The 25,933-nt window shown below is 42.9% G+C and overlaps 15 non-coding genes across 15 annotated transcripts; all 15 read left to right on the forward strand.

The window, feature by feature from the left end:
- The first annotated feature begins 2,118 nt into the window (after window positions 1–2,118).
- Window positions 2,119–2,191, forward strand: trnaf-gaa (transfer RNA phenylalanine (anticodon GAA)). Its single transcript has one exon. It is a non-coding gene; the product is annotated as a tRNA-Phe (tRNA).
- Window positions 2,192–3,886: 1,695 nt separating this feature from the next.
- On the forward strand, window positions 3,887–3,959 carry trnaf-gaa (transfer RNA phenylalanine (anticodon GAA)). The gene has a single exon. It is a non-coding gene; the product is annotated as a tRNA-Phe (tRNA).
- A 1,704-nt stretch (window positions 3,960–5,663) lies between these two features.
- On the forward strand, window positions 5,664–5,736 carry trnaf-gaa (transfer RNA phenylalanine (anticodon GAA)). The gene has a single exon. It is a non-coding gene; the product is annotated as a tRNA-Phe (tRNA).
- Window positions 5,737–6,337: 601 nt separating this feature from the next.
- trnaf-gaa (transfer RNA phenylalanine (anticodon GAA)) lies at window positions 6,338–6,410 on the forward strand. Its single transcript has one exon. It is a non-coding gene; the product is annotated as a tRNA-Phe (tRNA).
- Window positions 6,411–7,011: 601 nt separating this feature from the next.
- On the forward strand, window positions 7,012–7,084 carry trnaf-gaa (transfer RNA phenylalanine (anticodon GAA)). Its single transcript has one exon. It is a non-coding gene; the product is annotated as a tRNA-Phe (tRNA).
- A 2,367-nt stretch (window positions 7,085–9,451) lies between these two features.
- trnaf-gaa (transfer RNA phenylalanine (anticodon GAA)) lies at window positions 9,452–9,524 on the forward strand. Its single transcript has one exon. It is a non-coding gene; the product is annotated as a tRNA-Phe (tRNA).
- A 1,704-nt stretch (window positions 9,525–11,228) lies between these two features.
- On the forward strand, window positions 11,229–11,301 carry trnaf-gaa (transfer RNA phenylalanine (anticodon GAA)). Its single transcript has one exon. It is a non-coding gene; the product is annotated as a tRNA-Phe (tRNA).
- A 2,371-nt stretch (window positions 11,302–13,672) lies between these two features.
- Window positions 13,673–13,745, forward strand: trnaf-gaa (transfer RNA phenylalanine (anticodon GAA)). Its single transcript has one exon. It is a non-coding gene; the product is annotated as a tRNA-Phe (tRNA).
- Window positions 13,746–16,115: 2,370 nt separating this feature from the next.
- On the forward strand, window positions 16,116–16,188 carry trnaf-gaa (transfer RNA phenylalanine (anticodon GAA)). The gene has a single exon. It is a non-coding gene; the product is annotated as a tRNA-Phe (tRNA).
- Window positions 16,189–16,789: 601 nt separating this feature from the next.
- Window positions 16,790–16,862, forward strand: trnaf-gaa (transfer RNA phenylalanine (anticodon GAA)). Its single transcript has one exon. It is a non-coding gene; the product is annotated as a tRNA-Phe (tRNA).
- Window positions 16,863–19,232: 2,370 nt separating this feature from the next.
- Window positions 19,233–19,305, forward strand: trnaf-gaa (transfer RNA phenylalanine (anticodon GAA)). The gene has a single exon. It is a non-coding gene; the product is annotated as a tRNA-Phe (tRNA).
- Window positions 19,306–21,009: 1,704 nt separating this feature from the next.
- On the forward strand, window positions 21,010–21,082 carry trnaf-gaa (transfer RNA phenylalanine (anticodon GAA)). Its single transcript has one exon. It is a non-coding gene; the product is annotated as a tRNA-Phe (tRNA).
- Window positions 21,083–22,786: 1,704 nt separating this feature from the next.
- trnaf-gaa (transfer RNA phenylalanine (anticodon GAA)) lies at window positions 22,787–22,859 on the forward strand. Its single transcript has one exon. It is a non-coding gene; the product is annotated as a tRNA-Phe (tRNA).
- Window positions 22,860–23,460: 601 nt separating this feature from the next.
- trnaf-gaa (transfer RNA phenylalanine (anticodon GAA)) lies at window positions 23,461–23,533 on the forward strand. The gene has a single exon. It is a non-coding gene; the product is annotated as a tRNA-Phe (tRNA).
- Window positions 23,534–25,230: 1,697 nt separating this feature from the next.
- trnaf-gaa (transfer RNA phenylalanine (anticodon GAA)) lies at window positions 25,231–25,303 on the forward strand. Its single transcript has one exon. It is a non-coding gene; the product is annotated as a tRNA-Phe (tRNA).
- The last annotated feature ends 630 nt before the right edge of the window (window positions 25,304–25,933 follow it).

Below are 25,933 nucleotides of genomic sequence, written 5' to 3' on the forward strand. Positions count from 1 at the left end.
ATAATGTGCTTTTGGAGAATGCGGCATCGATCCAACTACCTCAGGATGCAAAGAATTTGAGCTAATTCCCCAGCCGTTTGGAATTTCCTCAAGAAGCAACCAAGAGGTCCAGTCTTGTCAGTCTAATGCTGTTTGGTTGATTTGTTTTTAGTTTAGCGCCAGCACTTGCAGAGGTTCGGTGCATATCAACACTTGCACCAATATCTAGTGGAAGGTTAGCTCAGTTGGTTAGAGTGTGGTGCAATAATGCCAAGTTATGGTTCGATCCCCATACTGGCAATTATGTACATTTTGAGTGTCAAAATTATGAGTCACATGCATGTGAATTGTCAAGGGTGCCACAGAATTAAGTTGAGTGAATTGCCAAAATAGCTCAGTTGGGAGAGCGTTAGACTGAGATCTAAAGGTCCCTGGTTCGATCCCTGGTTTCGGCATCTGTATGTGTCTTTCTTTATGCTTGGCTTCAAGGAAACTATCCACAGCTTTGTTTGGGGCCTCAATGGTGTGTGCTACGCTGCTCTTCTTAAAGTAAGTAAGTCTTGCTTTTTCATCTGAATTTTGACATCAGTGTTTACAGAAAGTTTCTTGTCATTGTTACATGACAGTAGGTTGTCGTAAGACAAGGCTGCATGAAGTGTGAACTGGAGCTTTCTTGGACCCACAAAAAAAAATGTTTTGGGGAATGCGGGAATCGATCTCACTACCTATAGCATGCTAAGCAAAAAAATACCAATGGATCAAAGTTCCCAGCTGTTTGAAATTGCCACAAGAGCAACGAAGAGTGTCCAGTCTTGTCAGGGCTATGCTGTTGGTGGACTTGTTAGTTGCGCTCCACACTTGCAGAGGCTCATCTCAACAATTGTGCTCTGTAGCCAGCGGACGGTTATCTCAGTTGGTTAGAGTGTGTGATACGCTTGCTCTCTGAAAGTAAGTAATGTCTTGCTCTGTCATCTGACATTGTGACAATCAGTGTTACATGAGAGTTGCTGTCATTTTTACATGACATTTCAGTCATTGGTTTACATGACAGTAGGTTGTCGTAAGACAAAGCTGCATGAAGTGTGAACTGGAGTTTCTTGGATCCATAAAATAATGTGCTTTGGAGAATGCGGGCATCGATCCAACTACCTCAGGGATGCAAAGAATTTGAGCTAATTCCCAGCCGTTTGGAATTTCCTCAAGAAGCAACCAAGAGGGTCCAGTCTTGTCAATCTATGCTGTTGGTTGATTGTTAGTTTAGGCGCCAGCACTTGCAGAGGTTCGGTACATATCAACAATTGCACCCAATATCTAGTGGAAGGTTAGCTCAGTTGGTTAGAGTGTGATGCAAATAATGCCAAGGTTATGGGTTCGATCCCCATACTGGCAATTATGTACATTTTGAGTGTCAAAATTATGAGTCACATGCATGTGAATTGTCAAGGGTGCCACAGAATTAAGTTGAGTGAATTGCCGAAATAGCTCAGTTTGGAGAGCGTTAGACTGAAGATCTAAAGGTCCCTGGTTCAATCCCTGGTTTCGGCATCTGTAAGTCTTCTTGCTTTGGCTTCAAGGAAACTATCCACAGCTTTGTTTGTGGGCCTCAATGGTGTGTGCTACGCTGCTCCTCTTAAAGTAAGTAATGTCTTGCTTTTTCATCTGACATTTTGACATCAGTGTTACAGGAAAGTTGCTTGTCATTGTTACATGACAGTAGGTTGTCGTAAGACAAGGCTGCATGAAGTGTGAACTGGAGTTTTCTTGGATCCATAAAATAATGTGCTTTTGGAGAATGCAGGCATCGATCCAACTACCTCAGGGATGCAAAGAATTTGAGCTAATTCCCCAGCCGTTTGGAATTTCCTCAAGAAGCAACCAAGAGGGTCCAGTCTTGTCAGTCTATGCTGTTGGTTGATTTGTTAGTTTAGGCGCCAGCACTTGCAGAGGTTCGGTGCATATCAACAATTGCACCCAATATTTGGTGGAAGGTTAGCTCAGTTGGTTAGAGTGTGGTGCAAATAATGCCAAGGTTATGGGTTCGATCCCCATACTGTCAATTATGTACATTTTGAGTGTCAAAATTATGAGTCACATGCATGTGAATTGTCAAGGGTGCCACAGAATTAAGTTGAGTGAATTGCCGAAATAGCTCAGTTGGGAGAGCGTTAGACTGAAGATCTAAAGGTCCCTGGTTCGATACCTGGTTTCGGCATCTGTATGTGTTCTTTCTTTGTGCTTTGGCTTCAAGGAAACTATCCACAGCTTTGTTTGTGGGCCTCAATGGTGTGTGCTACGCTGCTCCTCTTAAAGTAAGTAATGTCTTGCTTTTTCATCTGACATTTTGACATCAGTGTTACAGGAAAGTTGCTTGTCATTGTTACATGACAGTAGGTTGTCGTAAGACAAGGCTGCATGAAGTGTGAACTGGAGCTTTCTTGGACCCACAAAAAAAATGTTTTGGGGGAATGCGGGAATCGATCCCACTACCTATAGCATGCTAAGCAAAAAAATACCAATTGATCAAATTTCCCAGCTGTTTGAAATTGCCACAAGGAGCAACCAAGAGTGTCCAGTCTTGTCAGGCTATGCTGTTGGTGGACTTGTTAGTTTGCGCTCCAGCACTTGCAGAGGCTCATCTCAACAATTGTGCTCTGTAGCCAGCGGACGGTTATCTCAGTTGGTTAGAGTGTGTGATACGCTGCTCTCTGAAAGTAAGTAATGTCTTGCTCTGTCATCTGACATTGTGACATCAGTGTTACATGAGAGTTGCTTGTCATTTTTACATGACAGTTTCATGTCATTGTTTACATGACAGTAGGTTGTCGTAAGACAAGGCTGCATGAAGTGTGAACTGGAGTTTTCTTGGATCCATAAAATAATGTGCTTTTGGAGAATGCGGGCATCGATCCAACTACCTCAGGGATGCAAAGAATTTGAGCTAATTCCCCAGCCGTTTGGAATTTCCTCAAGAAGCAACCAAGAGGGTCCAGTCTTGTCAATCTATGCTGTTGGTTGATTTGTTAGTTTAGGCGCCAGCACTTGCAGAGGTTCGGTGCATATCAACAATTGCACCCAATATCTAGTGGAAGGTTAGCTCAGTTGGTTAGAGTGTGGTGCAAATAATGCCAAGGTTATGGGTTCGATCCCCATACTGGCAATTATGTGCATTTTGAGTGTCAAAATTATGAGTCACATGCATGTGAATTGTCAAGGGTGCCACAGAATTAAGTTGAGTGAATTGCCGAAATAGCTCAGTTTGGAGAGCGTTAGACTGAAGATCTAAAGGTCCCTGGTTCAATCCCTGGTTTCGGCATCTGTATGTCTTCTTGCTTTGGCTTCAAGGAAACTATCCACAGCTTTGTTTGTGGGCCTCAATGGTGTGTGCTACGCTGCTCCTCTTAAAGTAAGTAATGTCTTGCTTTTTCATCTGACATTTTGACATCAGTGTTACAGGAAAGTTGCTTGTCATTGTTACATGACAGTAGGTTGTCGTAAGACAAGGCTGCATGAAGTGTGAACTGGAGTTTTCTTGGATCCATAAAATAATGTGCTTTTGGAGAATGCAGGCATCGATCCAACTACCTCAGGGATGCAAAGAATTTGAGCTAATTCCCCAGCCGTTTGGAATTTCCTCAAGAAGCAACCAAGAGGGTCCAGTCTTGTCAGTCTATGCTGTTGGTTGATTTGTTAGTTTAGGCGCCAGCACTTGCAGAGGTTCGGTGCATATCAACAATTGCACCCGATATCTAGTGGAAGGTTAGCTCAGTTGGTTAGAGTGTGGTGCAAATAATGCCAAGGTTATGGGTTCCATCCCCATACTGTCAATTATGTACATTTTGAGTGTCAAAATTATGAGTCACATGCATGTGAATTGTCAAGGGTGCCACAGAATTAAGTTGAGTGAATTGCCGAAATAGCTCAGTTGGGAGAGCGTTAGACTGAAGATCTAAAGGTCCCTGGATCGATCCCTGGTTTCGGCATCTGTATGTGTTCTTTCTTTATGCTTTGGCTTCAAGGAAACTATCCACAGCTTTGTTAGTGGGCCTCAATGGTGTGTGCTACGCTGCTCCTCTTAAAGTAAGTAATGTCTTGCTTTTTCATCTGACATTTTGACATCAGTGTTACAGGAAAGTTGCTTGTCATTGTTACATGACAGTAGGTTGTCGTAAGACAAGGCTGCATGAAGTGTGAACTGGAGTTTTCTTGGATCCATAAAATAATGTGCTTTTGGAGAATGCAGGCATCGATCCAACTACGTCAGGGATGCAAAGAATTTGAGCTAATTCCCCAGCCGTTTGGAATTTCCTCAAGAAGCAACCAAGAGGGTCCAGTTTTGTCAGTCTATGCTGTTGGTTGATTTGTTAGTTTAGGCGCCAGCACTTGCAGAGGTTCGGTGCATATCAACAATTGCACCCAATAACTAGTGGAAGGTTAGCTCAGTTGGTTAGAGTGTGGTGCAAATAATGCCAAGGTTATGGGTTCGATCCCCATACTGGCAATTATGTACATTTTGAGTGTCAAAATTATGAATCACATGCATGTGAATTGTCAAGGGTGCTACAGAATCAAGTTGAGTGAATTGCCGAAATAGCTCAGTTGGGAGAGCGTTAGACTGAAGATCTAAAGGTCCCTGGTTCGATCCCTAGTTTTGGCATCTGTATGTGTTCTTTCTTTATGCTCTGGCTTCAAGGAAACTATCCACAGCTTTGTTTGTGGGCCTCAATGGTGTGTGCTACGCTGATCTTCTGAAAGAAAGTAATCTCTTGCTTTTATATCTGAAATGTTGACATCAGTGTTACAGGAAAGTTGCTTGTCATTGTTACATGACAGTAGGTTGTCGTAAGACAAGGCTGCATGAAGTGTGAACTGGAGCTTTCTTGGACCCACAAAAAAAATTGTTTTGGGGGAATGCGGGAATCGATCCCACTACCTATAGCATGCTAAGCAAAAACAATACCAATTGATCAAATTTCCCAGCTGTTTGAAATTGCCACAAGGAGCAACCAAGAGTGTCCAGTCTTGTCAGGCTATGCTGTTGGTGGACTTGTTAGTTTGCGCTCCAGCACTTGCAGAGGCTCATCTCAACAATTGTGCTCTGTAGCCAGCGGCCGGTTAGCTCAGTTGGTTAGAGTGTCTGATACGCTGCTCTCTGAAAGTTAGTAATGTCTTGCTTTGTCATCTGACATTGTGACATCAGTGTTACATGAGAGTTGCTTGTCATTTTTACATGACAGTTTCATGTCATTGTTTACATGACAGTAGGTTGTCGTAAGACAAGGCTGCATGAAGTGTGAACTGGAGTTTTCTTGGATCCATAAAATAATGTGCTTTTGGAGAATGCAGGCATCGATCCAACTACCTCAGGGATGCAAAGAATTTGAGCTAATTCCCCAGCCGTTTGGAATTTCCTCAAGAAGCAACCAAGAGGGTCCAGTCTTGTCAGTCTATGCTGTTGGTTGATTTGTTAGTTTAGGCGCCAGCACTTGCAGAGGTTCGGTGCATATCAACAATTGCACCCAATATCTAGTGCAAGGTTAGCTCAGTTGGTTAGAGTGTGGTGCAAATAATGCCAAGGTTATGGGTTCGATCCCCATACTGCCAATTATGTACATTTTGAGTGTCAAAATTATGAGTCACATGCATGTAAATTGTCAAGGGTGCCACAGAATTAAGTTGAGTGAATTGCCGAAATAGCTCAGTTGGGAGAGCGTTAGACTGAAGATCTAAAGGTCCCTGGTTCGATGCCTGGTTTCGGCATATGTATGTGTTCTTTCTTTGTGCTTTGGCTTCAAGGAAACTATCCACAGCTTTGTTTGTGGGCCTCAATGGTGTGTGCTACGCTGCTCCTCTTAAAGTAAGTAATGTCTTGCTTTTTCATCTGACATTTTGACATCAGTGTTACAGGAAAGTTGCTTGTCATTGTTACATGACAGTAGGTTGTCGTAAGACAAGGCTGCATGAAGTGTGAACTGGAGTTTTCTTGGATCCATAAAATAATGTGCTTTTGGAGAATGCAGGCATCGATCCAACTACCTCAGGGATGCAAAGAATTTGAGCTAATTCCCCAGCCGTTTGGAATTTCCTCAAGAAGCAACCAAGAGGGTCCAGTCTTGTCAGTCTATGCTGTTGGTTGATTTGTTAGTTTAGGCGCCAGCACTTGCAGAGGTTAGGTGCATATCAACAATTGCACCCAATATCTAGTGGAAGGTTAGCTCAGTTGGTTAGAGTGTGGTGCAAATAATCCCAAGGTTATGGGTTCGATCCCCATACTGGTAATTATGTACATTTTGAGTGTCAAAATTATGAGTCACATGCATGTGAATTGTCAAGGGTGCCACAGAATTAAGTTGAGTGAATTGCCGAAATAGCTCAGTTGGGAGAGCGTTAGACTGAAGATCTAAAGGTCCCTGGTTCGATCCCTGGTTTCGGCATCTGTATGTATTCTTTCTTTATGCTTTGGCTTCAAGGAAACTATCCACAGCTTTGTTTGTGGGCCTCAATGGTGTGTGCTACGCTGCTCCTCTTAAAGTAAGTAATGTCTTGCTTTTTCATCTGACATTTTGACATCAGTGTTACAGGAAAGTTGCTTGTCATTGTTACATGACAGTAGGTTGTCGTAAGACAAGGCTGCATGAAGTGTGAACTGGAGTTTTCTTGGATCCATAAAATAATGTGCTTTTGGAGAATGCAGGCATCGATCCAACTACCTCAGGGATGCAAAGAATTTGAGCTAATTCCCCAGCCGTTTGGAATTTCCTCAAGAAGCAACCAAGAGGGTCCAGTCTTGTCAGTCTATGCTGTTGGTTGATTTGTTAGTTTAGGCGCCAGCACTTGCAGAGGTTCGGTGCATATCAACAATTGCACCCAATATCTAGTGGAAGGTTAGCTCAGTTGGTTAGAGTGTGGTGCAAATAATGCCAAGGTTATGGGTTCGATCCCCATACTGTCAATTATGTACATTTTGAGTGTCAAAATTATGAGTCACATGCATGTGAATTGTCAAGGGTGCCACAGAATTAAGTTGAGCGAATTGCCGAAATAGCTCAGTTGGGAGAGCGTTAGACTGAAGATCTAAAGGTCCCTGGATCGATCCCTGGTTTCGGCATCTGTATGTGTTCTTTCTTTATGCTTTGGCTTCAAGGAAACTATCCACAGCTTTGTTAGTGGGCCTCAATGGTGTGTGCTACGCTGCTCCTCTTAAAGTAAGTAATGTCTTGCTTTTTCATCTGACATTTTGACATCAGTGTTACAGGAAAGTTGCTTGTCATTGTTACATGACAGTAGGTTGTCGTAAGACAAGGCTGCATGAAGTGTGAACTGGAGTTTTCTTGGATCCATAAAATAATGTGCTTTTGGAGAATGCAGGCATCGATCCAACTACGTCAGGGATGCAAAGAATTTGAGCTAATTCCCCAGCCGTTTGGAATTTCCTCAAGAAGCAACCAAGAGGGTCCAGTTTTGTCAGTCTATGCTGTTGGTTGATTTGTTAGTTTAGGCGCCAGCACTTGCAGAGGTTCGGTGCATATCAACAATTGCACCCAATACTAGTGGAAGGTTAGCTCAGTTGGTTAGAGTGTGGTGCAAATAATGCCAAGGTTATGGGTTCGATCCCCATACTGGCAATTATGTACATTTTGAGTGTCAAAATTATGAGTCACATGCATGTGAATTGTCAAGGGTGCTACAGAATCAAGTTGAGTGAATTGCCGAAATAGCTCAGTTGGGAGAGCGTTAGACTGAAGATCTAAAGGTCCCTGGTTTGATCCCTAGTTTGGCATCTGTATGTGTTCTTTCTTTATGCTCTGGCTTCAAGGAAACTATCCACAGCTTTGTTTGTGGGCCTCAATGGTGTGTGCTACGCTGATCTTCTGAAAGAAAGTAATCTCTTGCTTTTATATCTGAAATGTTGACATCAGTGTTACAGGAAAGTTGCTTGTCATTGTTACATGACAGTAGGTTGTCGTAAGACAAGGCTGCATGAAGTGTGAACTGGAGCTTTCTTGGACCCACCCAAAAATTTTTTTGGGGAATGCGGGAATCGATCCCACTACCTATAGCATGCTAAGCAAAAACAATACCAATTGATCAAATTTCCCAGCTGTTTGAAATTGCCACAAGGAGCAACCAAGAGTGTCCAGTCTTGTCAGGCTATGCTGTTGGTGGACTTGTTAGTTTGCGCTCCAGCACTTGCAGAGGCTCATCTCAACAATTGTGCTCTGTAGCCAGCGGCCGGTTAGCTCAGTTGGTTAGAGTGTCTGATACGCTGCTCTCTGAAAGTTAGTAATGTCTTGCTTTGTCATCTGACATTGTGACATCAGTGTTACATGAGAGTTGCTTGTCATTTTTACATGACAGTTTCATGTCATTGTTTACATGACAGTAGGTTGTCGTAAGACAAGGCTGCATGAAGTGTGAACTGGAGTTTTCTTGGATCCATAAAATAATGTGCTTTTGGAGAATGCGGGCATCGATCCAACTACCTCAGGGATGCAAAGAATTTGAGCTAATTCCCCAGCCGTTTGGAATTTCCTCAAGAAGCAACCAAGAGGGTCCAGTCTTGTCAATCTATGCTGTTGGTTGATTTGTTAGTTTAGGCGCCAGCACTTGCAGAGGTTCGGTGCATATCAACAATTGCACCCAATATCTAGTGGAAGGTTAGCTCAGTTGGTTAGAGTGTGGTGCAAATAATGCCAAGGTTATGGGTTCGATCCCCATACTGGCAATTATGTGCATTTTGAGTGTCAAAATTATGAGTCACATGCATGTGAATTGTCAAGGGTGCCACAGAGTTAAGTTGAGTGAATTGCCGAAATAGCTCAGTTTGGAGAGCGTTAGACTGAAGATCTAAAGGTCCCTGGTTCAATCCCTGGTTTCGGCATCTGTATGTCTTCTTGCTTTGGCTTCAAGGAAACTATCCACAGCTTTGTTTGTGGGCCTCAATGGTGTGTGCTACGCTGCTCCTCTTAAAGTAAGTAATGTCTTGCTTTTTCATCTGACATTTTGACATCAGTGTTACAGGAAAGTTGCTTGTCATTGTTACATGACAGTAGGTTGTCGTAAGACAAGGCTGCATGAAGTGTGAACTGGAGTTTTCTTGGATCCATAAAATAATGTGCTTTTGGAGAATGCAGGCATCGATCCAACTACCTCAGGGATGCAAAGAATTTGAGCTAATTCCCCAGCCGTTTGGAATTTCCTCAAGAAGCAACCAAGAGGGTCCAGTCTTGTCAGTCTATGCTGTTGGTTGATTTGTTAGTTTAGGCGCCAGCACTTGCAGAGGTTCGGTGCATATCAACAATTGCACCCAATATCTAGTGGAAGGTTAGCTCAGTTGGTTAGAGTGTGGTGCAAATAATGCCAAGGTTATGGGTTCGATCCCCATACTGTCAATTATGTACATTTTGAGTGTCAAAATTATGAGTCACATGCATGTGAATTGTCAAGGGTGCCACAGAATTAAGTTGAGTGAATTGCCGAAATAGCTCAGTTGGGAGAGCGTTAGACTGAAGATCTAAAGGTCCCTGGATCGATCCCTGGTTTCGGCATCTGTATGTGTTCTTTCTTTATGCTTTGGCTTCAAGGAAACTATCCACAGCTTTGTTTGTGGGCCTCAATGGTCTGTGCTACGCTGCTCCTCTTAAAGTAAGTAATGTCTTGCTTTTTCATCTGACATTTTGACATCAGTGTTACAGGAAAGTTGCTTGTCATTGTTACATGACAGTAGGTTGTCGTAAGACAAGGCTGCATGAAGTGTGAACTGGAGTTTTCTTGGATCCATAAAATAATGTGCTTTTGGAGAATGCAGGCATCGATCCAACTACGTCAGGGATGCAAAGAATTTGAGCTAATTCCCCAGCCGTTTGGAATTTCCTCAAGAAGCAACCAAGAGGGTCCAGTTTTGTATGTCTATGCTGTTGGTTGATTTGTTAGTTTAGGCGCCAGCACTTGCAGAGGTTCGGTGCATATCAACAATTGCACCCAATAACTAGTGGAAGGTTAGCTCAGTTGGTTAGAGTGTGGTGCAAATAATGCCAAGGTTATGGGTTCGATCCCCATACTGGCAATTATGTACATTTTGAGTGTCAAAATTATGAATCACATGCATGTGAATTGTCAAGGGTGCTACAGAATCAAGTTGAGTGAATTGCCGAAATAGCTCAGTTGGGAGAGCGTTAGACTGAAGATCTAAAGGTCCCTGGTTCGATCCCTAGTTTTGGCATCTGTATGTGTTCTTTCTTTATGCTCTGGCTTCAAGGAAACTATCCACAGCTTTGTTTGTGGGCCTCAATGGTGTGTGCTACGCTGATCTTCTGAAAGAAAGTAATCTCTTGCTTTTATATCTGAAATGTTGACATCAGTGTTACAGGAAAGTTGCTTGTCATTGTTACATGACAGTAGGTTGTCGTAAGACAAGGCTGCATGAAGTGTGAACTGGAGCTTTCTTGGACCCACAAAAAAAATTGTTTTGGGGGAATGCGGGAATCGATCCCACTACCTATAGCATGCTAAGCAAAAACAATACCAATTGATCAAATTTCCCAGCTGTTTGAAATTGCCACAAGGAGCAACCAAGAGTGTCCAGTCTTGTCAGGCTATGCTGTTGGTGGACTTGTTAGTTTGCGCTCCAGCACTTGCAGAGGCTCATCTCAACAATTGTGCTCTGTAGCCAGCGGCCGGTTAGCTCAGTTGGTTAGAGTGTCTGATACGCTGCTCTCTGAAAGTTAGTAATGTCTTGCTTTGTCATCTGACATTGTGACATCAGTGTTACATGAGAGTTGCTTGTCATTTTTACATGACAGTTTCATGTCATTGTTTACATGACAGTAGGTTGTCGTAAGACAAGGCTGCATGAAGTGTGAACTGGAGTTTTCTTGGATCCATAAAATAATGTGCTTTTGGAGAATGCAGGCATCGATCCAACTACCTCAGGGATGCAAAGAATTTGAGCTAATTCCCCAGCCGTTTGGAATTTCCTCAAGAAGCAACCAAGAGGGTCCAGTCTTGTCAGTCTATGCTGTTGGTTGATTTGTTAGTTTAGGCGCCAGCACTTGCAGAGGTTCGGTGCATATCAACAATTGCACCCAATATCTAGTGGAAGGTTAGCTCAGTTGGTTAGAGTGTGGTGCAAATAATGCCAAGGTTATGGGTTCGATCCCCATACTGCCAATTATGTACATTTTGAGTGTCAAAATTATGAGTCACATGCATGTGAATTGTCAAGGGTGCCACAGAATTAAGTTGAGTGAATTGCCGAAATAGCTCAGTTGGGAGAGCGTTAGACTGAAGATCTAAAGGTCCCTGGTTCGATGCCTGGTTTCGGCATCTGTATGTGTTCTTTCTTTGTGCTTTGGCTTCAAGGAAACTATCCACAGCTTTGTTTGTGGGCCTCAATGGTGTGTGCTACGCTGCTCCTCTTAAAGTAAGTAATGTCTTGCTTTTTCATCTGACATTTTGACATCAGTGTTACAGGAAAGTTGCTTGTCATTGTTACATGACAGTAGGTTGTCGTAAGACAAGGCTGCATGAAGTGTGAACTGGAGTTTTCTTGGATCCATAAAATAATGTGCTTTTGGAGAATGCAGGCATCGATCCAACTACCTCAGGGATGCAAAGAATTTGAGCTAATTCCCCAGCCGTTTGGAATTTCCTCAAGAAGCAACCAAGAGGGTCCAGTCTTGTCAGTCTATGCTGTTGGTTGATTTGTTAGTTTAGGCGCCAGCACTTGCAGAGGTTAGGTGCATATCAACAATTGCACCCAATATCTAGTGGAAGGTTAGCTCAGTTGGTTAGAGTGTGGTGCAAATAATCCCAAGGTTATGGGTTCTATCCCCATACTGGTAATTATGTACATTTTGAGTGTCAAAATTATGAGTAACATGCATGTGAATTGTCAAGGGTGCCACAGAATTAAGTTGAGCGAATTGCCAAAATAGCTCAGTTGGGAGAGCGTTAGACTGAAGATCTAAAGGTCCCTGGTTCAATCCCTGGTTTCGGCATCTGTATGTCTTCTTGCTTTGGCTTCAAGGAAACTATCCACAGCTTTGTTTGTGGGCCTCAATGGTGTGTGCTACGCTGCTCCTCTTAAAGTAAGTAATGTCTTGCTTTTTCATCTGACATTTTGACATCAGTGTTACAGGAAAGTTGCTTGTCATTGTTACATGACAGTAGGTTGTCGTAAGACAAGGCTGCATGAAGTGTGAACTGGAGTTTTCTTGGATCCATAAAATAATGTGCTTTTGGAGAATGCAGGCATCGATCCAACTACGTCAGGGATGCAAAGAATTTGAGCTAATTCCCCAGCCGTTTGGAATTTCCTCAAGAAGCAACCAAGAGGGTCCAGTTTTGTCAGTCTATGCTGTTGGTTGATTTGTTAGTTTAGGCGCCAGCACTTGCAGAGGTTCGGTGCATATCAACAATTGCACCCAATAACTAGTGGAAGGTTAGCTCAGTTGGTTAGAGTGTGGTGCAAATAATGCCAAGGTTATGGGTTCGATCCCCATACTGGCAATTATGTACATTTTGAGTGTCAAAATTATGAATCACATGCATGTGAATTGTCAAGGGTGCTACAGAATCAAGTTGAGTGAATTGCCGAAATAGCTCAGTTGGGAGAGCGTTAGACTGAAGATCTAAAGGTCCCTGGTTCGATCCCTAGTTTTGGCATCTGTATGTGTTCTTTCTTTATGCTCTGGCTTCAAGGAAACTATCCACAGCTTTGTTTGTGGGCCTCAATGGTGTGTGCTACGCTGATCTTCTGAAAGAAAGTAATCTCTTGCTTTTATATCTGAAATGTTGACATCAGTGTTACAGGAAAGTTGCTTGTCATTGTTACATGACAGTAGGTTGTCGTAAGACAAGGCTGCATGAAGTGTGAACTGGAGCTTTCTTGGACCCACAAAAAAAATTGTTTTGGGGGAATGCGGGAATCGATCCCACTACCTATAGCATGCTAAGCAAAAACAATACCAATTGATCAAATTTCCCAGCTGTTTGAAATTGCCACAAGGAGCAACCAAGAGTGTCCAGTCTTGTCAGGCTATGCTGTTGGTGGACTTGTTAGTTTGCGCTCCAGCACTTGCAGAGGCTCATCTCAACAATTGTGCTCTGTAGCCAGCGGACGGTTAGCTCAGTTGGTTAGAGTGTCTGATACGCTGCTCTCTGAAAGTTAGTAATGTCTTGCTTTGTCATCTGACATTGTGACATCAGTGTTACATGAGAGTTGCTTGTCATTTTTACATGACAGTTTCATGTCATTGTTTACATGACAGTAGGTTGTCGTAAGACAAGGCTGCATGAAGTGTGAACTGGAGTTTTCTTGGATCCATAAAATAATGTGCTTTTGGAGAATGCAGGCATCGATCCAACTACCTCAGGGATGCAAAGAATTTGAGCTAATTCCCCAGCCGTTTGGAATTTCCTCAAGAAGCAACCAAGAGGGTCCAGTCTTGTCAGTCTATGCTGTTGGTTGATTTGTTAGTTTAGGCGCCAGCACTTGCAGAGGTTCGGTGCATATCAACAATTGCACCCAATATCTAGTGGAAGGTTAGCTCAGTTGGTTAGAGTGTGGTGCAAATAATGCCAAGGTTATGGGTTCGATCCCCATACTGCCAATTATGTACATTTTGAGTGTCAAAATTATGAGTCACATGCATGTGAATTGTCAAGGGTGCCACAGAATTAAGTTGAGTGAATTGCCGAAATAGCTCAGTTGGGAGAGCGTTAGACTGAAGATCTAAAGGTCCCTGGTTCGATGCCTGGTTTCGGCATCTGTATGTGTTCTTTCTTTGTGCTTTGGCTTCAAGGAAACTATCCACAGCTTTGTTTGTGGGCCTCAATGGTGTGTGCTACGCTGCTCCTCTTAAAGTAAGTAATGTCTTGCTTTTTCATCTGACATTTTGACATCAGTGTTACAGGAAAGTTGCTTGTCATTGTTACATGACAGTAGGTTGTCGTAAGACAAGGCTGCATGAAGTGTGAACTGGAGTTTTCTTGGATCCATAAAATAATGTGCTTTTGGAGAATGCAGGCATCGATCCAACTACCTCAGGGATGCAAAGAATTTGAGCTAATTCCCCAGCCGTTTGGAATTTCCTCAAGAAGCAACCAAGAGGGTCCAGTCTTGTCAGTCTATGCTGTTGGTTGATTTGTTAGTTTAGGCGCCAGCACTTGCAGAGGTTAGGTGCATATCAACAATTGCACCCAATATCTAGTGGAAGGTTAGCTCAGTTGGTTAGAGTGTGGTGCAAATAATCCCAAGGTTATGGGTTCTATCCCCATACTGGTAATTATGTACATTTTGAGTGTCAAAATTATGAGTCACATGCATGTGAATTGTCAAGGGTGCCACAGAATTAAGTTGAGTGAATTGCCAAAATAGCTCAGTTGGGAGAGCGTTAGACTGAAGATCTAAAGGTCCCTGGTTCGATCCCTGGTTTCAGCATCTGTATGTGTTCTTTCTTTATGCTTTGGCTTCAAGGAAACTATCCACAGCTTTGTTTGTGGGCCTCAATGGTGTGTGCTACGCTGCTCCTCTTAAAGTAAGTAATGTCTTGCTTTTTCATCTGACATTTTGACATCAGTGTTACAGGAAAGTTGCTTGTCATTGTTACATGACAGTAGGTTGTCGTAAGACAAGGCTGCATGAAGTGTGAACTGGAGCTTTCTTGGACCCACAAAAAAAATTGTTTTGGGGGAATGCGGGAATCGATCCCACTACCTATAGCATGCTAAGCAAAAAAATACCAATTGATCAAATTTCCCAGCTGTTTGAAATTGCCACAAGGAGCAACCAAGAGTGTCCAGTCTTGTCAGGCTATGCTGTTGGTGGACTTGTTAGTTTGCGCTCCAGCACTTGCAGAGGCTCATCTCAACAATTGTGCTCTGTAGCCAGCGGACGGTTATCTCAGTTGGTTAGAGTGTGTGATACGCTGCTCTCTGAAAGTAAGTAATGTCTTGCTCTGTCATCTGACATTGTGACATCAGTGTTACATGAGAGTTGCTTGTCATTTTTACATGACAGTTTCATGTCATTGTTTACATGACAGTAGGTTGTCGTAAGACAAGGCTGCATGAAGTGTGAACTGGAGTTTTCTTGGATCCATAAAATAATGTGCTTTTGGAGAATGCGGGCATCGATCCAACTACCTCAGGGATGCAAAGAATTTGAGCTAATTCCCCAGCCGTTTGGAATTTCCTCAAGAAGCAACCAAGAGGGTCCAGTCTTGTCAATCTATGCTGTTGGTTGATTTGTTAGTTTAGGCGCCAGCACTTGCAGAGGTTCGGTGCATATCAACAATTGCACCCAATATCTAGTGGAAGGTTAGCTCAGTTGGTTAGAGTGTGGTGCAAATAATGCCAAGGTTATGGGTTCGATCCCCATACTGGCAATTATGTACATTTTGAGTGTCAAAATTATGAGTCACATGCATGTGAATTGTCAAGGGTGCCACAGAATTAAGTTGAGTGAATTGCCGAAATAGCTCAGTTTGGAGAGCGTTAGACTGAAGATCTAAAGGTCCCTGGTTCAATCCCTGGTTTCGGCATCTGTATGTCTTCTTGCTTTGGCTTCAAGGAAACTATCCACAGCTTTGTTTGTGGGCCTCAATGGTGTGTGCTACGCTGCTCCTCTTAAAGTAAGTAATGTCTTGCTTTTTCATCTGACATTTTGACATCAGTGTTACAGGAAAGTTGCTTGTCATTGTTACATGACAGTAGGTTGTCGTAAGACAAGGCTGCATGAAGTGTGAACTGGAGTTTTCTTGGATCCATAAAATAATGTGCTTTTGGAGAATGCAGGCATCGATCCAACTACCTCAGGGATGCAAAGAATTTGAGCTAATTCCCCAGCCGTTTGGAATTTCCTCAAGAAGCAACCAAGAGGGTCCAGTCTTGTCAGTCTATGCTGTTGGTTGATTTGTTAGTTTAGGCGCCAGCACTTGCAGAGGTTCGGTGCATATCAACAATTGCACCCAATATCTAGTGGAAGGTTAGCTCAGTTGGTTAGAGTGTGGTGCAAATAATGCCAAGGTTATGGGTTCGATCCCCATACTGTCAATTATGTACATTTTGAGTGTCAAAATTATGAGTCACATGCATGTGAATTGTCAAGGGTGCCACAGAATTAAGTTGAGTGAATTGCCGAAATAGCTCAGTTGGGAGAGCGTTAGACTGAAGATCTAAAGGTCCCTGGATCGATCCCTGGTTTCGGCATCAGTATGTGTTCTTTCTTTATGCTTTGGCTTCAAGGAAACTATCCACAGCTTTGTTAGTGGGCCTCAATGGTGTGTGCTACGCTGCTCCTCTTAAAGTAAGTAATGTCTTGCTTTTTCATCTGACATTTTGACATCAGTGTTACAGGAAAGTTGCTTGTCATTGTTACATGACAGTAGGTTGTCGTAAGACAAGGCTGCATGAAGTGTGAACTGGAGTTTTCTTGGATCCATAAAATAATGTGCTTTTGGAGAATGCAGGCATCGATCCAACTACCTCAGGGATGCAAAGAATTTGAGCTAATTCCCCAGCCGTTTGGAATTTCCTCAAGAAGCAACCAAGAGGGTCCAGTCTTGTCAGTCTATGCTGTTGGTTGATTTGTTAGTTTAGGCGCCAGCACTTGCAGAGGTTCGGTGCATATCAACAATTGCACCCAATATCTAGTGGAAGGTTAGCTCAGTTGGTTAGAGTGTGGTGCAAATAATGCCAAGGTTATGGGTTCGATCCCCATACTGCCAATTATGTACATTTTGAGTGTCAAAATTATGAGTCACATGCATGTGAATTGTCAAGGGTGCCACAGAATTAAGTTGAGTGAATTGCCGAAATAGCTCAGTTGGGAGAGCGTTAGACTGAAGATCTAAAGGTCCCTGGTTCGATGCCTGGTTTCGGCATCTGTATGTGTTCTTTCTTTGTGCTTTGGCTTCAAGGAAACTATCCACAGCTTTGTTTGTGGGCCTCAATGGTGTGTGCTACGCTGCTCCTCTTAAAGTAAGTAATGTCTTGCTTTTTCATCTGACATTTTGACATCAGTGTTACAGGAAAGTTGCTTGTCATTGTTACATGACAGTAGGTTGTCGTAAGACAAGGCTGCATGAAGTGTGAACTGGAGTTTTCTTGGATCCATAAAATAATGTGCTTTTGGAGAATGCAGGCATCGATCCAACTACCTCAGGGATGCAAAGAATTTGAGCTAATTCCCCAGCCGTTTGGAATTTCCTCAAGAAGCAACCAAGAGGGTCCAGTCTTGTCAGTCTATGCTGTTGGTTGATTTGTTAGTTTAGGCGCCAGCACTTGCAGAGGTTAGGTGCATATCAACAATTGCACCCAATATCTAGTGGAAGGTTAGCTCAGTTGGTTAGAGTGTGGTGCAAATAATCCCAAGGTTATGGGTTCTATCCCCATACTGGTAATTATGTACATTTTGAGTGTCAAAATTATGAGTCACATGCATGTGAATTGTCAAGGGTGCCACAGAATTAAGTTGAGTGAATTGCCAAAATAGCTCAGTTGGGAGAGCGTTAGACTGAAGATCTAAAGGTCCCTGGTTCGATCCCTGGTTTCAGCATCTGTATGTGTTCTTTCTTTATGCTTTGGCTTCAAGGAAACTATCCACAGCTTTGTTTGTGGGCCTCAATGGTGTGTGCTACGCTGCTCCTCTTAAAGTAAGTAATGTCTTGCTTTTTCATCTGACATTTTGACATCAGTGTTACAGGAAAGTTGCTTGTCATTGTTACATGACAGTAGGTTGTCGTAAGACAAGGCTGCATGAAGTGTGAACTGGAGCTTTCTTGGACCCACAAAAAAAATTGTTTTGGGGGAATGCGGGAATCGATCCCACTACCTATAGCATGCTAAGCAAAAAAATACCAATTGATCAAATTTCCCAGCTGTTTGAAATTGCCACAAGGAGCAACCAAGAGTGTCCAGTCTTGTCAGGCTATGCTGTTGGTGGACTTGTTAGTTTGCGCTCCAGCACTTGCAGAGGCTCATCTCAACAATTGTGCTCTGTAGCCAGCGGACGGTTATCTCAGTTGGTTAGAGTGTGTGATACGCTGCTCTCTGAAAGTAAGTAATGTCTTGCTCTGTCATCTGACATTGTGACATCAGTGTTACATGAGAGTTGCTTGTCATTTTTACATGACAGTTTCATGTCATTGTTTACATGACAGTAGGTTGTCGTAAGACAAGGCTGCATGAAGTGTGAACTGGAGTTTTCTTGGATCCATAAAATAATGTGCTTTTGGAGAATGCGGGCATCGATCCAACTACCTCAGGGATGCAAAGAATTTGAGCTAATTCCCCAGCCGTTTGGAATTTCCTCAAGAAGCAACCAAGAGGGTCCAGTCTTGTCAATCTATGCTGTTGGTTGATTTGTTAGTTTAGGCGCCAGCACTTGCAGAGGTTCGGTGCATATCAACAATTGCACCCAATATCTAGTGGAAGGTTAGCTCAGTTGGTTAGAGTGTGGTGCAAATAATGCCAAGGTTATGGGTTCGATCCCCATACTGGCAATTATGTACATTTTGAGTGTCAAAATTATGAGTCACATGCATGTGAATTGTCAAGGGTGCCACAGAATTAAGTTGAGTGAATTGCCGAAATAGCTCAGTTTGGAGAGCGTTAGACTGAAGATCTAAAGGTCCCTGGTTCAATCCCTGGTTTCGGCATCTGTATGTCTTCTTGCTTTGGCTTCAAGGAAACTATCCACAGCTTTGTTTGTGGGCCTCAATGGTGTGTGCTACGCTGCTCCTCTTAAAGTAAGTAATGTCTTGCTTTTTCATCTGACATTTTGACATCAGTGTTACAGGAAAGTTGCTTGTCATTGTTACATGACAGTAGGTTGTCGTAAGACAAGGCTGCATGAAGTGTGAACTGGAGTTTTCTTGGATCCATAAAATAATGTGCTTTTGGAGAATGCAGGCATCGATCCAACTACCTCAGGGATGCAAAGAATTTGAGCTAATTCCCCAGCCGTTTGGAATTTCCTCAAGAAGCAACCAAGAGGGTCCAGTCTTGTCAGTCTATGCTGTTGGTTGATTTGTTAGTTTAGGCGCCAGCACTTGCAGAGGTTCGGTGCATATCAACAATTGCACCCAATATCTAGTGGAAGGTTAGCTCAGTTGGTTAGAGTGTGGTGCAAATAATGCCAAGGTTATGGGTTCGATCCCCATACTGTCAATTATGTACATTTTGAGTGTCAAAATTATGAGTCACATGCATGTGAATTGTCAAGGGTGCCACAGAATTAAGTTGAGTGAATTGCCGAAATAGCTCAGTTGGGAGAGCGTTAGACTGAAGATCTAAAGGTCCCTGGATCGATCCCTGGTTTCGGCATCAGTATGTGTTCTTTCTTTATGCTTTGGCTTCAAGGAAACTATCCACAGCTTTGTTAGTGGGCCTCAATGGTGTGTGCTACGCTGCTCCTCTTAAAGTAAGTAATGTCTTGCTTTTTCATCTGACATTTTGACATCAGTGTTACAGGAAAGTTGCTTGTCATTGTTACATGACAGTAGGTTGTCGTAAGACAAGGCTGCATGAAGTGTGAACTGGAGTTTTCTTGGATCCATAAAATAATGTGCTTTTGGAGAATGCAGGCATCGATCCAACTACGTCAGGGATGCAAAGAATTTGAGCTAATTCCCCAGCCGTTTGGAATTTCCTCAAGAAGCAACCAAGAGGGTCCAGTTTTGTCAGTCTATGCTGTTGGTTGATTTGTTAGTTTAGGCGCCAGCACTTGCAGAGGTTCGGTGCATATCAACAATTGCACCCAATAACTAGTGGAAGGTTAGCTCAGTTGGTTAGAGTGTGGTGCAAATAATGCCAAGGTTATGGGTTCGATCCCCATACTGGCAATTATGTACATTTTGAGTGTCAAAATTATGAATCACATGCATGTGAATTGTCAAGGGTGCTACAGAATCAAGTTGAGTGAATTGCCGAAATAGCTCAGTTGGGAGAGCGTTAGACTGAAGATCTAAAGGTCCCTGGTTCGATCCCTAGTTTTGGCATCTGTATGTGTTCTTTCTTTATGCTCTGGCTTCAAGGAAACTATCCACAGCTTTGTTTGTGGGCCTCAATGGTGTGTGCTACGCTGATCTTCTGAAAGAAAGTAATCTCTTGCTTTTATATCTGAAATGTTGACATCAGTGTTACAGGAAAGTTGCTTGTCATTGTTACATGACAGAAGGTTGTCGTAAGACAAGGCTGCATGAAGTGTGAACTGGAGCTTTCTTGGACCCACAAAAAAAATTGTTTTGGGGGAATGCGGGAATCGATCCCACTACCTATAGCATGCTAAGCAAAAACAATACCAATTGATCAAATTTCCCAGCTGTTTGAAATTGCCACAAGGAGCAACCAAGAGTGTCCAGTCTTGTCAGGCTATGCTGTTGGTGGACTTGTTAGTTTGCGCTCCAGCACTTGCAGAGGCTCATCTCAACAATTGTGCTCTGTAGCCAGCGGCCGGTTAGCTCAGTTGGTTAGAGTGTCTGATACGCTGCTCTCTGAAAGTTAGTAATGTCTTGCTTTGTCATCTGACATTGTGACATCAGTGTTACATGAGAGTTGCTTGTCATTTTTACATGACAGTTTCATGTCATTGTTTACATGACAGTAGGTTGTCGTAAGACAAGGCTGCATGAAGTGTGAACTGGAGTTTTCTTGGATCCATAAAATAATGTGCTTTTGGAGAATGCAGGCATCGATCCAACTACCTCAGGGATGCAAAGAATTTGAGCTAATTCCCCAGCCGTTTGGAATTTCCTCAAGAAGCAACCAAGAGGGTCCAGTCTTGTCAGTCTATGCTGTTGGTTGATTTGTTAGTTTAGGCGCCAGCACTTGCAGAGGTTCGGTGCATATCAACAATTGCACCCAATATCTAGTGGAAGGTTAGCTCAGTTGGTTAGAGTGTGGTGCAAATAATGCCAAGGTTATGGGTTCGATCCCCATACTGTCAATTATGTACATTTTGAGTGTCAAAATTATGAGTCACATGCATGTGAATTGTCAAGGGTGCCACAGAATTAAGTTGCGTGAATTGCCGAAATAGCTCAGTTGGGAGAGCGTTAGACTGAAGATCTAAAGGTCCCTGGATCGATCCCTGGTTTCGGCATCTGTATGTGTTCTTTCTTTATGCTTTGGCTTCAAGGAAACTATCCACAGCTTTGTTAGTGGGCCTCAATGGTGTGTGCTACGCTGCTCCTCTTAAAGTAAGTAATGTCTTGCTTTTTCATCTGACATTTTGACATCAGTGTTACAGGAAAGTTGCTTGTCATTGTTACATGACAGTAGGTTGTCGTAAGACAAGGCTGCATGAAGTGTGAACTGGAGTTTTCTTGGATCCATAAAATAATGTGCTTTTGGAGAATGCAGGCATCGATCCAACTACGTCAGGGATGCAAAGAATTTGAGCTAATTCCCCAGCCGTTTGGAATTTCCTCAAGAAGCAACCAAGAGGGTCCAGTTTTGTCAGTCTATGCTGTTGGTTGATTTGTTAGTTTAGGCGCCAGCACTTGCAGAGGTTCGGTGCATATCAACAATTGCACCCAATAACTAGTGGAAGGTTAGCTCAGTTGGTTAGAGTGTGGTGCAAATAATGCCAAGGTTATGGGTTCGATCCCCATACTGGCAATTATGTACATTTTGAGTGTCAAAATTATGAATCACATGCATGTGAATTGTCAAGGGTGCTACAGAATCAAGTTGAGTGAATTGCCGAAATAGCTCAGTTGGGAGAGCGTTAGACTGAAGATCTAAAGGTCCCTGGTTCGATCCCTAGTTTTGGCATCTGTATGTGTTCTTTCTTTATGCTCTGGCTTCAAGGAAACTATCCACAGCTTTGTTTGTGGGCCTCAATGGTGTGTGCTACGCTGATCTTCTGAAAGAAAGTAATCTCTTGCTTTTATATCTGAAATGTTGACATCAGTGTTACAGGAAAGTTGCTTGTCATTGTTACATGACAGAAGGTTGTCGTAAGACAAGGCTGCATGAAGTGTGAACTGGAGCTTTCTTGGACCCACAAAAAAAATTGTTTTGGGGGAATGCGGGAATCGATCCCACTACCTATAGCATGCTAAGCAAAAACAATACCAATTGATCAAATTTCCCAGCTGTTTGAAATTGCCACAAGGAGCAACCAAGAGTGTCCAGTCTTGTCAGGCTATGCTGTTGGTGGACTTGTTAGTTTGCGCTCCAGCACTTGCAGAGGCTCATCTCAACAATTGTGCTCTGTAGCCAGCGGCCGGTTAGCTCAGTTGGTTAGAGTGTCTGATACGCTGCTCTCTGAAAGTTAGTAATGTCTTGCTTTGTCATCTGACATTGTGACATCAGTGTTACATGAGAGTTGCTTGTCATTTTTACATGACAGTTTCATGTCATTGTTTACATGACAGTAGGTTGTCGTAAGACAAGGCTGCATGAAGTGTGAACTGGAGTTTTCTTGGATCCATAAAATAATGTGCTTTTGGAGAATGCAGGCATCGATCCAACTACCTCAGGGATGCAAAGAATTTGAGCTAATTCCCCAGCCGTTTGGAATTTCCTCAAGAAGCAACCAAGAGGGTCCAGTCTTGTCAGTCTATGCTGTTGGTTGATTTGTTAGTTTAGGCGCCAGCACTTGCAGAGGTTCGGTGCATATCAACAATTGCACCCAATATCTAGTGGAAGGTTAGCTCAGTTGGTTAGAGTGTGGTGCAAATAATGCCAAGGTTATGGGTTCGATCCCCATACTGTCAATTATGTACATTTTGAGTGTCAAAATTATGAGTCACATGCATGAGAATTGTCAAGGGTGCCACAGAATTAAGTTGAGTGAATTGCCGAAATAGCTCAGTTGGGAGAGCGTTAGACTGAAGATCTAAAGGTCCCTGGTTCGATGCCTGGTTTCGGCATCTGTATGTGTTCTTTCTTTGTGCTTTGGCTTCAAGGAAACTATCCACAGCTTTGTTTGTGGGCCTCAATGGTGTGTGCTACGCTGCTCCTCTTAAAGTAAGTAATGTTTTGCTTTTTCATCTGACATTTTGACATCAGTGTTACAGGAAAGTTGCTTGTCATTGTTACATGACAGTAGGTTGTCGTAAGACAAGGCTGCATGAAGTGTGAACTGGAGTTTTCTTGGATCCATAAAATAATGTGCTTTTGGAGAATGCAGGCATCGATCCAACTACCTCAGGGATGCAAAGAATTTGAGCTAATTCCCCAGCCGTTTGGAATTTCCTCAAGAAGCAACCAAGAGGGTCCAGTCTTGTCAGTCTATGCTGTTGGTTGATTTGTTAGTTTAGGCGCCAGCACTTGCAGAGGTTCGGTGCATATCAACAATTGCACCCGATATCTAGTGGAAGGTTAGCACAGTTGGTTAGAGTGTGGTGCAAATAATGCCAAGGTTATGGGTTCGATCCCCATACTGCCAATTATGTACATTTTGAGTGTCAAAATTATGAGTCACATGCATGTGAATTGTCAAGGGTGCCACAGAATTAAGTTGAGTGAATTGCCGAAATAGCTCAGTTGGGAGAGCGTTAGACTGAAGATCTAAAGGTCCCTGGTTCGATGCCTGGTTTCGGCATCTGTATGTGTTCTTTCTTTGTGCTTTGGCTTCAAGGAAACTATCCACAGCTTTGTTTGTGGGCCTCAATGGTGTGTGCTACGCTGCTCCTCTTAAAGTAAGTAATGTCTTGCTTTTTCATCTGACATTTTGACATCAGTGTTACAGGAAAGTTGCTTGTCATTGTTACATGACAGTAGGTTGTCGTAAGACAAGGCTGCATGAAGTGTGAACTGGAGTTTTCTTGGATCCATAAAATAATGTGCTTTTGGGGGAATGCGGGAATCGATCCCACTACCTATAGCATGCTAAGCAAAAAAATACCAATTGATCAAATTTCCCAGCTGTTTGAAATTGCCACAAGGAGCAACCAAGAGTGTCCAGTCTTGTCAGGCTATGCTGTTGGTGGACTTGTTAGTTTGCGCTCCAGCACTTGCAGAGGCTCATCTCAACAATTGTGCTCTGTAGCCAGCGGACGGTTATCTCAGTTGGTTAGAGTGTGTGATACGCTGCTCTCTGAAAGTAAGTAATGTCTTGCTCTGTCATCTGACATTGTGACATCAGTGTTACATGAGAGTTGCTTGTCATTTTTACATGACAGTTTCATGTCATTGTTTACATGACAGTAGGTTGTCGTAAGACAAGGCTGCATGAAGTGTGAACTGGAGTTTTCTTGGATCCATAAAATAATGTGCTTTTGGAGAATGCGGGCATCGATCCAACTACCTCAGGGATGCAAAGAATTTGAGCTAATTCCCCAGCCGTTTGGAATTTCCTCAAGAAGCAACCAAGAGGGTCCAGTCTTGTCAATCTATGCTGTTGGTTGATTTGTTAGTTTAGGCGCCAGCACTTGCAGAGGTTCGGTGCATATCAACAATTGCACCCAATATCTAGTGGAAGGTTAGCTCAGTTGGTTAGAGTGTGGTGCAAATAATGCCAAGGTTATGGGTTCGATCCCCATACTGGCAATTATGTACATTTTGAGTGTCAAAATTATGAGTCACATGCATGTGAATTGTCAAGGGTGCCACAGAATTAAGTTGAGTGAATTGCCGAAATAGCTCAGTTTGGAGAGCGTTAGACTGAAGATCTAAAGGTCCCTGGTTCAATCCCTGGTTTCGGCATCTGTATGTCTTCTTGCTTTGGCTTCAAGGAAACTATCCACAGCTTTGTTTGTGGGCCTCAATGGTGTGTGCTACGCTGCTCCTCTTAAAGTAAGTAATGTCTTGCTTTTTCATCTGACATTTTGACATCAGTGTTACAGGAAAGTTGCTTGTCATTGTTACATGACAGTAGGTTGCCGTAAGACAAGGCTGCATGAAGTGTGAACTGGAGTTTTCTTGGATCCATAAAATAATGTGCTTTTGGAGAATGCAGGCATCGATCCAACTACCTCAGGGATGCAAAGAATTTGAGCTAATTCCCCAGCCGTTTGGAATTTCCTCAAGAAGCAACCAAGAGGGTCCAGTCTTGTCAGTCTATGCTGTTGGTTGATTTGTTAGTTTAGGCGCCAGCACTTGCAGAGGTTCGGTGCATATCAACAATTGCACCCAATATCTAGTGGAAGGTTAGCTCAGTTGGTTAGAGTGTGGTGCAAATAATGCCAAGGTTATGGGTTCGATCCCCATACTGTCAATTATGTACATTTTGAGTGTCAAAATTATGAGTCACATGCATGTGAATTGTCAAGGGTGCCACAGAATTAAGTTGAGTGAATTGCCGAAATAGCTCAGTTGGGAGAGCGTTAGACTGAAGATCTAAAGGTCCCTGGATCGATCCCTGGTTTCGGCATCTGTATGTGTTCTTTCTTTATGCTTTGGCTTCAAGGAAACTATCCACAGCTTTGTTAGTGGGCCTCAATGGTGTGTGCTACGCTGCTCCTCTTAAAGTAAGTAATGTCTTGCTTTTTCATCTGACATTTTGACATCAGTGTTACAGGAAAGTTGCTTGTCATTGTTACATGACAGTAGGTTGTCGTAAGACAAGGCTGCATGAAGTGTGAACTGGAGTTTTCTTGGATCCATAAAATAATGTGCTTTTGGAGAATGCAGGCATCGATCCAACTACGTCAGGGATGCAAAGAATTTGAGCTAATTCCCCAGCCGTTTGGAATTTCCTCAAGAAGCAACCAAGAGGGTCCAGTTTTGTCAGTCTATGCTGTTGGTTGATTTGTTAGTTTAGGCGCCAGCACTTGCAGAGGTTCGGTGCATATCAACAATTGCACCCAATAACTAGTGGAAGGTTAGCTCAGTTGGTTAGAGTGTGGTGCAAATAATGCCAAGGTTATGGGTTCGATCCCCATACTGGCAATTATGTACATTTTGAGTGTCAAAATTATGAATCACATGCATGTGAATTGTCAAGGGTGCTACAGAATCAAGTTGAGTGAATTGCCGAAATAGCTCAGTTGGGAGAGCGTTA

The sequence above is a fragment of the Oncorhynchus kisutch genome, unplaced genomic scaffold (genome assembly GCF_002021735.2).
Source record: "Oncorhynchus kisutch isolate 150728-3 unplaced genomic scaffold, Okis_V2 scaffold731, whole genome shotgun sequence".
NCBI classification, from domain to species: Eukaryota; Metazoa; Chordata; class Actinopteri; order Salmoniformes; family Salmonidae; genus Oncorhynchus; species Oncorhynchus kisutch.